Raw genomic sequence first — 11,357 nt, forward strand, 5'->3', positions numbered from 1 at the left:
ATGTTCAGGAATTATTGGGTTATTAATGTATGATTCAGCTTTTTCATATCTTTTACCGTTTTCATCTTATCCCTCTTTAAGTTTTGAGTTGCAAAATTATGATTTTTCAGAAAATACATGCGTTGTTATGGTTGCTATGCACTTGGCTTTCAGCGAGCCACTGTAAGTTTTGCAGTCTTCTCTTCATGTCCGAACAACTTCTTGCTACTCGCTCAATTTTCACTCAACCCACACAAATTATACATCAAAACGTAGGTATTTTTGCTGGCTTTCAGAAAATGTCACTATCATTGTTGTGGGATTTATAGAATTTTGGCAAATCTCCTCAGAGCAACACAAAGTCTCAAAAATCCCCATAGAAAGTCAATGGAGAGTTCGTTTAAAATCACCGCTTGATTTCTCTAATGAGAGGCATTTTCGAATCGTCATATCTTCCGAACAAAGCGAAGTTAAGACATGAGGCTTGTGCCAATATATCTTCAGACACTCCTGACGCTCACAATTCAAGAATTTTTTTCTCATCTATTACCATTTGGCCATGAATTGGGTTTGTTTGAGGGTAGGAAATTTGACCCTCGCTCAGATTTCTTCAGATTTCAAACTCTGGAAATGAGGCACTTTTTTCTCTCGTCATATCTTTTTGATAGATTTCCACACAGACCTGAAAATTTCCATGACTGTTCACCAAAGCCTGCTGTCTCTTACGGTGAAAGAATGATATCTATACTCCAAATAGATTTAGAGTTAGAAAGCGTTGTTTGAGGGCAAGTCAAGGCAGTTTTCGCTTTGCCTCTACTCAGTTATGGTGCATTACAAGTCAAATATCTTTAATAATTCATATTTTAATGATAAATTGTCAACACTGTAAGATTCCCCCATCTCTTCTGAACAAAACGGTGTAAGAATGACTGTTCTAGCCCCTACGGTTAGGAAATTATAGCCATTTGTTTGAGGGGAATGCTCACTATGAAAAATAGACAGCACAAATCTTGTCTCTCTGTGCTGCGTGTGTGTAAAAACAGGTGCACCTGTTTTGGCGGGAAAAAGTACACAGCCTCTCTGATTGGTGGATTCAAATTTAGCAGCTCCCAGGCTGCTTGACTGACCTAGAAACTTGATTTTCTCTCCCTGTGTGTGTGTGTGTGTGTGTGTGTGTGTGTGTGTGTGTGTGTGTGTGTGTGTGTGTGTGTGTGTGTGTGACAGAGAGAGAGAGAGAGGGAGAGAGAGCCTTTTTATGGGAGCATCTTATTGTATGATTTAAATTCAATATATTTAGACTGGTTGACTGAATTTGATCCTGTGTGTGTCTCTCTGTGCATGTGTATTTCCATATGTGTCCATATTTGTGATTGTGTGACTGTTATACTTTTTTTTGCTGAGTTTTTTTTCATTTAACAAGTACATTTGAAGGATCCTTAGCATGTTCAGCATTTTTTCAGCTGTCCATTTTGCTTTTCCAATTTTTCTGTTTAAGTTATTACTATTGTGCTGAACCATACTATTTCTGCTATTTTCTAAAATTTGTGCTAAATATAGTATTTCTGCCAAATATAGTATTTCTGATTAAGTATAGTTTTTCTACCAAATCATAGTACAGTATTTTTGCTTTTTATAGGATTTATATAGGACATTTATATTGCTTAATATAGTATTTCTGCTTTTTATAGGATTTGTGCTTAATATAGTATTTTTGCTTTTTATAGGATTTGTGCTTAATACAGTATTTCTGCTAAATGTAGTATTTATGCCTAATCATACTATTACTATATATTTCTGCCAGGTGCCCAGGCAGCCAATCCTCTGAGGACTGAGACATTCAAATTTACATATCAGGGCCTGCACGGCTTCCCAGCCAGCCAATCATATCTGAGGTCTGCCCTTTCTTCTCTCGTCATATCTCAGCGACGGATGTACAAAGAGCAATGAAAATGGCAGTCAAAGTACACCAAAGTCCGCTGATTCACCCAGTACAAGAATTATGCTTCTAGTCCACCTAGCTTTTGAGTTACACAACGTTTTGTAACTCCAAAAAACGGCATTCTTCGCCGTCTGCAACCCAACACGGGTCTGCAACCCAAAGGTCGTGGGTTCAATTCCACCTTGGTCAACATGTTTTTTGCCCTACAAATTAATACACTATCACAGACCACTAATTCATATTCATCATTTATTACAATTCTGAAAACTTTTTAGCAGCTTTTCTAATATGGACCTCAGATTCTTGTTAACACTCCATGGCACAAATACTGTTCCCTTTAGGCTCTGTGAATATGTGTGTGTATCAATATTTCTCCCATTTTAAAGTATTACTCCTCCATAATTGTATTTCTGTTAAATCAAAGTACTTTTACTACATCTTAGTACTTCTGCTCAATCATAGTATTTTTGCCAAATCATGGTTTTTGTGCCAAATCATAACCTTTGTGTTATGTTATAGTATTACTACTAAGTGGAGGAATTTCTGTCATGTTACAGTATATGTGCTGATTACAGTATGTCTGCCAAATATAGTATTTCTGATTAATTATAGTTTTTCTACCAAATCATAGTACAGTATTTCTACTTTTTATAGGATTTGTACTTAATATAGTATTTCTGCTTAATTATAGTATTCCTGCCATTTTATAGTATTTGTGCTAAAATATAGTATTTCTACTAAATGCAGTATTTCTGGGTAATCATAGTATTTCTATTTATTTCTGCCAGCTCCCCAGGGAGTTAATCCTCTGTGAGGAGTGTAATATTCAAATTTACATATCAGGGCATGCACGACTTCTCAACCAGCCAATCATATCTGAGGCCTGACACATTCAAATTTGCATATTGGAGCATTCATGGCTACTAAGACAACCAATCATATCTGAGGCCTGACACATTCAAATTTGCATATTGGGGCCCTCATGGCTTCCCAGCCAGCCAATCATATCTGAGGCCTGACACATTCAAATGTGCATATTGGGGCCCTCGTGGCTTCTTAGATAACCAATCATCTATGTCATATATCTATAATATTTCATATTTTTATTTTAAATGGTCAACATTTCAAGATTCTCCCATGTCTTCTGAAGAAAACGGTCTACGAATGACCTTTTTAGCCCCTACGGTTAGGAATTTATGGCTGTTTGTTTGAGGGGAGTCCTCACTATGAGAAATAGACTGCAAAAATCCTGTCTCTCTCTGTGCTGTAAAAGCCTGCACTTGGTGCACCAGTTTTGGCGGGAAAAAGCACACAGCCTCTCTGATTGGTGGATTCAAATTGAGAAGCTCACAGCTGTTTGACTGACCTAGAAACATGCTGTTAACAGTGCCTGTTCACTTTCTGCTGCTGCTGCTGTGTGTGTGTGCGTGTGTGTGTGCGTGTGTGTGTGTGACAGAGAGAGAGAGAGAGAGCCTTTTTATGGGATGATCTCATTGTAAGATTCAATTTCAATATATTTAGACTGGTTGACTGGATTTTGTCCTGTGTGTGTCTCTCTGTGCATGTGTGTTTCCATATGTGTCCATATTTGTGATTGTGTGGCTGTTATATTTTTTTTTGCCGATTTTTTTCATTTAACAATTATATTTGAGGGACCCATAGCATGTTCAGCATTTTTTCAGCTGTCCATTTTGCTTTTCCAATTTTTCTGTTTAAGTTATTACTATTGTGCTAAATCATACTAATTCTGCTATTTTATAAGATTTGTGCTAAATATAGTATTTCTGCCAAATATAGTAATTCTGATTAATTATAGTTTTTCTACCAAATAATAGTACAGTACTTTTGCTTTTTATAGGATTTTTATAGGATATTTATATTGCTTAATATAGTATTTCTGCTTTTTATAGGATTTGTGCTTAATACAGTATTTCTGCTTTTTATAGGATTTGTGCTAAAACATAGTATTTCTACTAAATGTAGTATTTATGCTTAATCATACTATTTCTATATATTACTGCCAGGTCCCCAGGCAGCCAATCCTCTGTGAGGACTGAGACATTCAAATTTGCATATCAGGGCCTGCACGGCTTCCCAGCCAGCCAATCATATCTGAGGGCTGAGGCATTCAAATTTGCATATTGAGGCCTTCACGGCTTGTAAGCCAACCAGTCATCCATGTCATATATCTCTAAAAATTCACATTTTTATTTTAAATAGACAACACTTGACAATTCCCCCATCTCTTCTGAACAAAACGGTCTAAGAACGACCGCTCTAGCCCCTAAGGTTAGGTAATTATGGCCATTTGTTGGAGGGGAATCCTCACTAAGAGAAAGACTGCAAAAATCCTGTCTCTCTCTGTGCTGCGTGTGTGTAAAAACAGGTGCACCTGTTTTGGCGGGAAAAAGTTCACAGCCTCTGTGATTGGTGGATTCAAATTAAAAAATTAATTTGAATTAATTTGAATTAACAAGAAAAATTAATAACAGCCCCTGTGTGTGTGTGTGTGTGTGTGTGTGTGTGTGTGTGTGTGTGTGTGTGTGTGTGTGTGTGTTTGTGTGTGTGTGTGTGTGACAGACAGACAGAGAGAGTGGGAGTGAGAGAGAGCCTTTTTATGGGAGTATCCTATTGTATGATTTAAATTCAATATATTTTTAGAGTGGTTGACTGAATTGGATCCTGTGTGTGTGTCTCTTTGCGTGTGTGTTTCAATGTGTGTCCATATTTGTAATTGTGTAAGTTAGTACTAATCTGCTAAATTATAGTATTTCTGCTACTTTTCAGTATTTGTGCTAAATACAGTATTTCTGCTAAATCATACTATTTCTACTACTATAGGATTCATGGTAATTATAGTATTTCTACCAAATCATAGTATTACTGCTAAAACATAGTATTTCTCCCAAATCTTGATAGTTCTGCTATGTTATTGTACTTGTAATTAATTATAGTATTTGTGCCAAAGCATAGTGTTCCTGCCAAATCTTACTATTATTGCTAAATCATAGTATTTGAGGAAAATCATAGTATTTGAGCATATGTTTACTAAATTCCTGTATTTCTGAGAAGTTATCATGTTTCTGCTAAGTTACAATATTTCTTCTCATTTCTGCTGCTATGTTATTGTATTTCTGCTAAATATTATGTTTTCTTTACGTTATTGCGGTTCTGCTAAGTAACTACATTTTTTGCTAGGTTCTTATGCTTCTGCAAATTTATTACAATTTTTTGCTACATTTCAGCTTTTTCAGCTATTTTTAGCAGACAGCTTCAACATCACAGCATCCACACTGCATTTTCGCAGGAAATGCAATTTTTTCTAGTTGTGTGGATGCCCTTAAAGGGCTTCCACACTATTGAGTTCCTGTTTCTCTTTATTCTTTATTCCACTATATTCCAGTTGCTTCCGTACACTTTTTGGCACTTATCTACTCCCTCAGTTTTCAGCCGATTTTCTCCGTTCAAACTCTAAACTGTTCTGCTCTTTCTGCTCTTTCCGGCAATGACTTTTGGTGTTTATTACTATTATACTTTTTAAAATATTACACTTTTTTCCTTTAATTTGTCCCATTGAAATGAATGGAAAACTTCCACAATTCTGCTAAAACTTGCTTGTCTTTGAAACTCAACTACTTTGTCATACTTTCACCTAGAAACTCCATTCAAACTTTAAAATGTTCTCAGATTATTGGGCTATTCCTGTCTGATTCAGCTTTTTCAGATCTTCTACCGTTTTAATCTTATCTCTCTTTAAGTTTTCAGTTGCAAAATTGTGATTTTTCAGAAAATGCATGCGTTGCTATGGTTGCTATGCAATTAAGTCAGAGTGAGTGCTGGTCCGTTCTGAATTTTCTCTTCATGTCTAAACAACTTCTTCCTACTCGCTCAATTTCCACTCAACTCCCACAAATTATACATCAAAACGTAGGTATTTTTGCTGGCTTTCAGACAATGTCACTATCTTTATTGTGAGATTTACCGTTTTTTCGCAATTTGCCTCGGAGTGACACAAGGTCTCAATACTCCCCATTCAAAGTCTATGGGGAGGTTTTCAAATTCAGAGCTGAAATTCTGAAACGGGAGGCATTTTCAAATCGCCATATCTCTTTAACAAAGCAAAGTTAGGACATGAGGCTTGTGCCAATATATCTTCAGACACTGCTGACACTCACAGTGGAAGCAGTTTTTACAATTATCTTACCGTTGAGCAATGAATTACGTTTGTTGAGGGATGGAAATCTGTCCTTCTCTCAGTCTTCAAACTCTGGAAATGAAGCCGTTTCTTCTCTCGTCATATCTCAGCGACGGAGGTAGAACGAGCTATGAAAATCGCAGTCAAAGTACACCAAAGTCCGCTGATTCGCCCAGTACAAGAATTATGCTTCTAGTCCACCTAGTTTTTGAGTTACACGACGTTTTGTAACTCCAAAAACCGGCGCTCTTTGCCTCTCACCGCGATCTAATTCTGACTGCTCATCACCCTGTTTTCCAGGTGCTCGTTCTCTTTCCCAGTGGCACAGTTTGTAATGACACAGGTCTGCAACCCAAAGGTCGTGGGTTCAATTCCACCTTGGTCAACATGTTTTTTTCCCTACAAATTAATACACTGTCACAGACCACTAATTCATATTCATCATTTATTACAATTCTGCAAACTTTTATGATTTTACCAGCTTTTCTAATATGGACCTCACATTCTTGTTAACACTTCATGGCACAAATACTGTTCCCTTTAGGCTCTGTGTATGTGTGTGTGTGTGTATCAATATTTCTCCCATTTTAAAGTATTACTCCTCTATAATTGTATTTCTGTTAAATCAAAGTACTTTTACTACATCTTAGTACTTCTGCTCAATCATAGTATTTTGCCAAATCATGGTTTTTGTGCCAAATCATAATATTTGTGTTATGTTATAGCATTACTACTAAGTGGAGGAATTTCTCTCATGTTACAGTATATGTGCTGATTACAGTATTTCTGTATAATAGAATTTTGGCAAATCTCCTCAGACCAACACAAAGTCTGGAAACTCTGCATAGAAAGTCAATGGAGAGCTTGTTCAAAATCACCGCTGGATTTCTCTAATGAGAGGCATTTTCAAATCGTAATATCTCCTTAACGCAGCGAAGTTAAGACATGAGGCTTGTGCCAATATATCTTCAGACACTCCTGACGCTCACAATTCAAGAATTTCTTTCTCATCTATTACCATTTGGCCATGAATTGGGTTTGTTTGAGGGTAGGAAATTCGTCCCTCGCTCAGATTTCTTCAGATTTCAAACTCTGGAAATGAACCACTTTTTTCTCTCGTCATATCTTTTTCATGGATTTCCACACAGACCTGAAAATTTCCATGACTGTTCACCAAATCCTGCTGTCTCTTACGGTGAAACAATGATATCGATACTCCATATAGATTTAGAGTTACAAAGCGTTGTTTGAGCTCAAGTCAAGGCAGTTTTTGCTTTGCCTCTACTCAGTTATGGTGCATTAGAAGTCAAATATCTTCAATAATTCATATTTTAATGATAAATTGTAAAAAAAAATTTAAGATTCCCCCATCTCTTCTGAACAAAACGGTGTAAGAATGACTGTTCTAGCCCCTGCGGTTAGGAAATTATAGCCATTTGTTTGAGGGGAATCCTCACTATGAAAAGTAGACAAGCACAAATCCTGTCTCTGTGCTGCGTGTGTGTAAAAACAGGTGCACCTGTTTTGGCGGGAAAAAGTACACAGCCTCTCTGATTGGTGGATTCAAATTTAGCAGCTCCCAGGCTGCTTGACTGACCTAGAAACTTGCTTGTCTCTCCCTATGTGTGTGTGTGTGTGTGTGTGTGTGTGTGTGTGTGACAGAGAGAGAGAGAAAGGGAGGGCGAGAGAGAGTTTTTTTTTTGTTTTTTTTTTAAACTGTCCCGTTTGGTTCTTTTGCCATCAGAATTATTGTCTAAAGGTGAAGAAAGATGCCCAACGGATTTATTTTTACCAAATGGACCATCCCAGCCTTGCCGTAATGGTCCATCTGATTCACTTTTATTGTTTATTTTATTTTCACTTGCTGAATACGGGACAGACTTGACTGGTGGAAAGAAAGGGAGAAAGAAAGAGGAAAGAAAAAAAAAAAAAAAACCTGAGAAGAGGGACGGGAAAAAGGGCAAAAACAAAACCAACAGAATAAGCAGACAAAAAAAAAAAAAAAAAAAAAATACATATCGATCACCTGGATCACCTGTTGAGAAAGAAAAAAAGAAAGCAAGCAGAAGAAGACAAGAGTAATAAACAAGATCACAATGATATATGGGAATATGACAGTAAATACTAAATATTAAACATTATGGTGCAGCACGTGAGATCGACAGCGCACAGTGTGCTTTGAGGTAGGAGCTCAAAAGGGTGTAGTTTGTGTGTGATCACCCGTGTGTACACCTGTGAGCATGAACGCGCTTGTTTTTAAAAAAGGTTCCTTCGTGTAATGATCTGCTAGAGGGTGTGGGGGCCACAGCCCCGACCTCCAGGGCATGAAGCAGGTATGGAGGAGATCAAAACTCCAGACATCCAGAGGCCCCAGAACACAAGAGACCAAGGAAGACCAACAGAGGGGCAGCAGCGCCACTATCCCAGAAAGAGCTGAGGAGAGTCCCAGATGAGGGGTCACTCAGCAGCCGCGGAGCAGAAGCCAGGGGGTTGCAGTGGCGTGCCCGTGAGCTCCGCCCGGCAGCCAGCTGTGCCTGAGTGACCCGAGCCCGGGCCGAGAGGCCGAGGGCACCCCATCCCCCAGTGGCCCGAGCGAGCCCCAGGCTCCATGCCCCGATAAGCAGCCGCCAGGAGTGAGCCGGTGGGTACCTGGGCGCCCACCCCGGACACAAAGAACCACCAACGCACCGATGTCTGAGGGCGTCTGCCACCGGCAGGGGAAGTGGTGGGGGGAGATGGGCCTCCAAACCTTGGAGGGCCTGAGATGTCCCCAGAGAGGTGGCGTCTGATACCCAACCTGACATATAGACACAGACAAACAGGCACACACAGATACAAACATCTATTCCCACCCTCATGCTCTCAACACTCACCCAACGTGGAGACAGACAGAGAGACACTGTACACACAATCACACTCCCCCAAGCGTACTCTAAGCCCCGGGTCTAGGGTACCCTTGCCCCTGGAGGGGGAAACTGCGCCCAGACCCAGGTGGTGTTACCCTTTTCCCTGCGGTGGGGAGAAGCAGACCGCCCGACTCCGCAGCAGCAGGAGGCCCCACATTCCAGACCCCAGTCGGACGGCCAACTCCTCCTCCTAGCCCCCCGCTCCAGCAGGCCGCAGAGAACGGGGTGTAGGAAGACTCAAACCTCCCTCCACCCACTCATATGTAGTGTTGATGTATGTGTGTTCTAAGGTGCATTTAAAACCCAGGAGGGCATGGAGCTACCTGCCAGAGCAGCAGGTAAGCGTATAGCCCCTCCTGCTAGCCCTCAATGTCTACGTGTATTTAAAATTGAGAGGTGGGCAGCGCGCCAGCGGTGAGGTGTACACCCTGATGGTGATTGGAACCGTGTAGCGTGCCCACCCCCAAGATCCTATATGTATGTGTAATGAGAGTGTGAGTAATGTGAATGTCTAAGTTGTGGGATAAAATTGAGGCAGAGGCAGCCAGAAGGGGACAGAGGGAGGGATGTCTCCTCTGCACCCTGGTGACACACCCCTACCCCAAGGCCCTGCATGTGGGTGATTGTGGTGGAGCGGGAAGAGGGAGGCAGCTGGAGATGGGGAGGGAAGGAAGGGAGGGGCAAGTGACCCCTCCCTGGGGTCAGCTCCCCCGCTGACCCCAGTAGGCACCCCCATACTCTGCAACCCGCCAGGGAAAGGGGGCCCAGGCCCATCCAGACCGGGGCCCAGTGGAGCAGCGCCTCCCGGCCCCACAGAGCCCGGGACAGTCCACCTGACCCCACCACAGAGAAAACTGCACCCACCCCATCATCCACTCATCTTCCAGACTACACAAGACAATAGACGCCCAGGCTGAGATCTTCCTCCACCTCTCCTGTATCTCCCCCTCCTGCAGAGAGAGTTCCTGAAGAGAGGAAAGCTCCTGCAGGATGTGACAACCTCCCCCACCAGTTGAAGAGCCCCCCAGGTGGTTCGATGCACAGGCGGCACCCTGCGCCAGGACTGGGCCCCCATACACCCACCCGCCCACAACCCGGCAACTCACCAACCAGGACCCAAGCCCCGAGCCCCGGCCAGGGCCCCAGCCCAGAGACGGAGTGCCCCCAGAACCTCACGCCCATCCCGGACCCACCCAGGGGCAGCCAGGCTACCAGGTCAGTAACCCACGTCCGTCAGCACAGACCCTCCCCTAGCCCTGCTGCACGCAGCCACGAGGAAACCGTCACCTAAGAGCCAACAGAGCCCCTAATTGGCCATGACCGCTACCCCGGGTTGAGCCCCCCAAGGAAGATGCTCCTGGGGAACCCCCCGATGCCCTAAGCCTGTCCCTACCCCCACACCAATCACAACAGTGAAGGTGGGACCAAACTAAGACCCCCAACCCCCACTAGGTGATGGAGCTGATCAAAGGAGCCCAGAGCAATTGATCTGATGTGGTGGCAGAGGCTGTATCAAGACTAATGTGATCTAATAGATAATTTGTATATTGGTTAGAATTAAGATTATTTTTATTTTTCCAGTTCATGAGGACTGTTTTCTTGGCTATGCATAGTGCAGTGAAAACCATATGGGCTATATTCTTTTCCGGAGTGACATTATCTAAGCTGCCCAACAAACATACTAAAGGGGAAGTTGGAATGTTACATTTCAGACACTTTGATAAGTCTTCACATATCTCGCGCCAAAACTTCTGAACTGGTGGACAGAACCAAAGTGCGTGGATATAATTATCCGGTGAATTGGTTTGGCAGTGTGAGCAGTTGTTGGTAGACGTAAAGCCCATCTTAAACATCCGATGACCTGTATAGTGCACTCTATGTAGTATTTTGTATTGAATTAATTGAAGACTGGGATTTCTAATTAGATGAAAAGTTTTTAAGCAAATCTGAGACCAGAAGTTTTGGTCAAAGTTAACTGATAAATCCGCTTCCCATTTTGCAATAGGAAGTGATATTGATTCATCTGTTTTAGAAAGCATTCTGTATATTTTGGATAGTAATTTGGGGGTTTTAAGAGAAAGAAATTGAACCACACTTTGTGGTGTTTGTAGTTCATCTTGACCTGGTTTAAATCTCTTTTTTACTATGGATTTAATTTGTTGATATTCTAAAAATCTTTTCTTGCTGATCCCATATTGTGTAACTAGTCTGTCAAATGAAATAAATTCTGTTCCTTCTAGTATATGTTCTAAATATTTGATTCCTTTACTACTCCAATCTGAAAAGTTTATCATATTATTGTTTTGTAATATGTCAGGGTTGTTCCAGATAGGTGTAC

Source organism: Oreochromis aureus, linkage group 6 (genome assembly GCF_013358895.1).
Source record: "Oreochromis aureus strain Israel breed Guangdong linkage group 6, ZZ_aureus, whole genome shotgun sequence".
Taxonomy (NCBI): domain Eukaryota; kingdom Metazoa; phylum Chordata; class Actinopteri; order Cichliformes; family Cichlidae; genus Oreochromis; species Oreochromis aureus.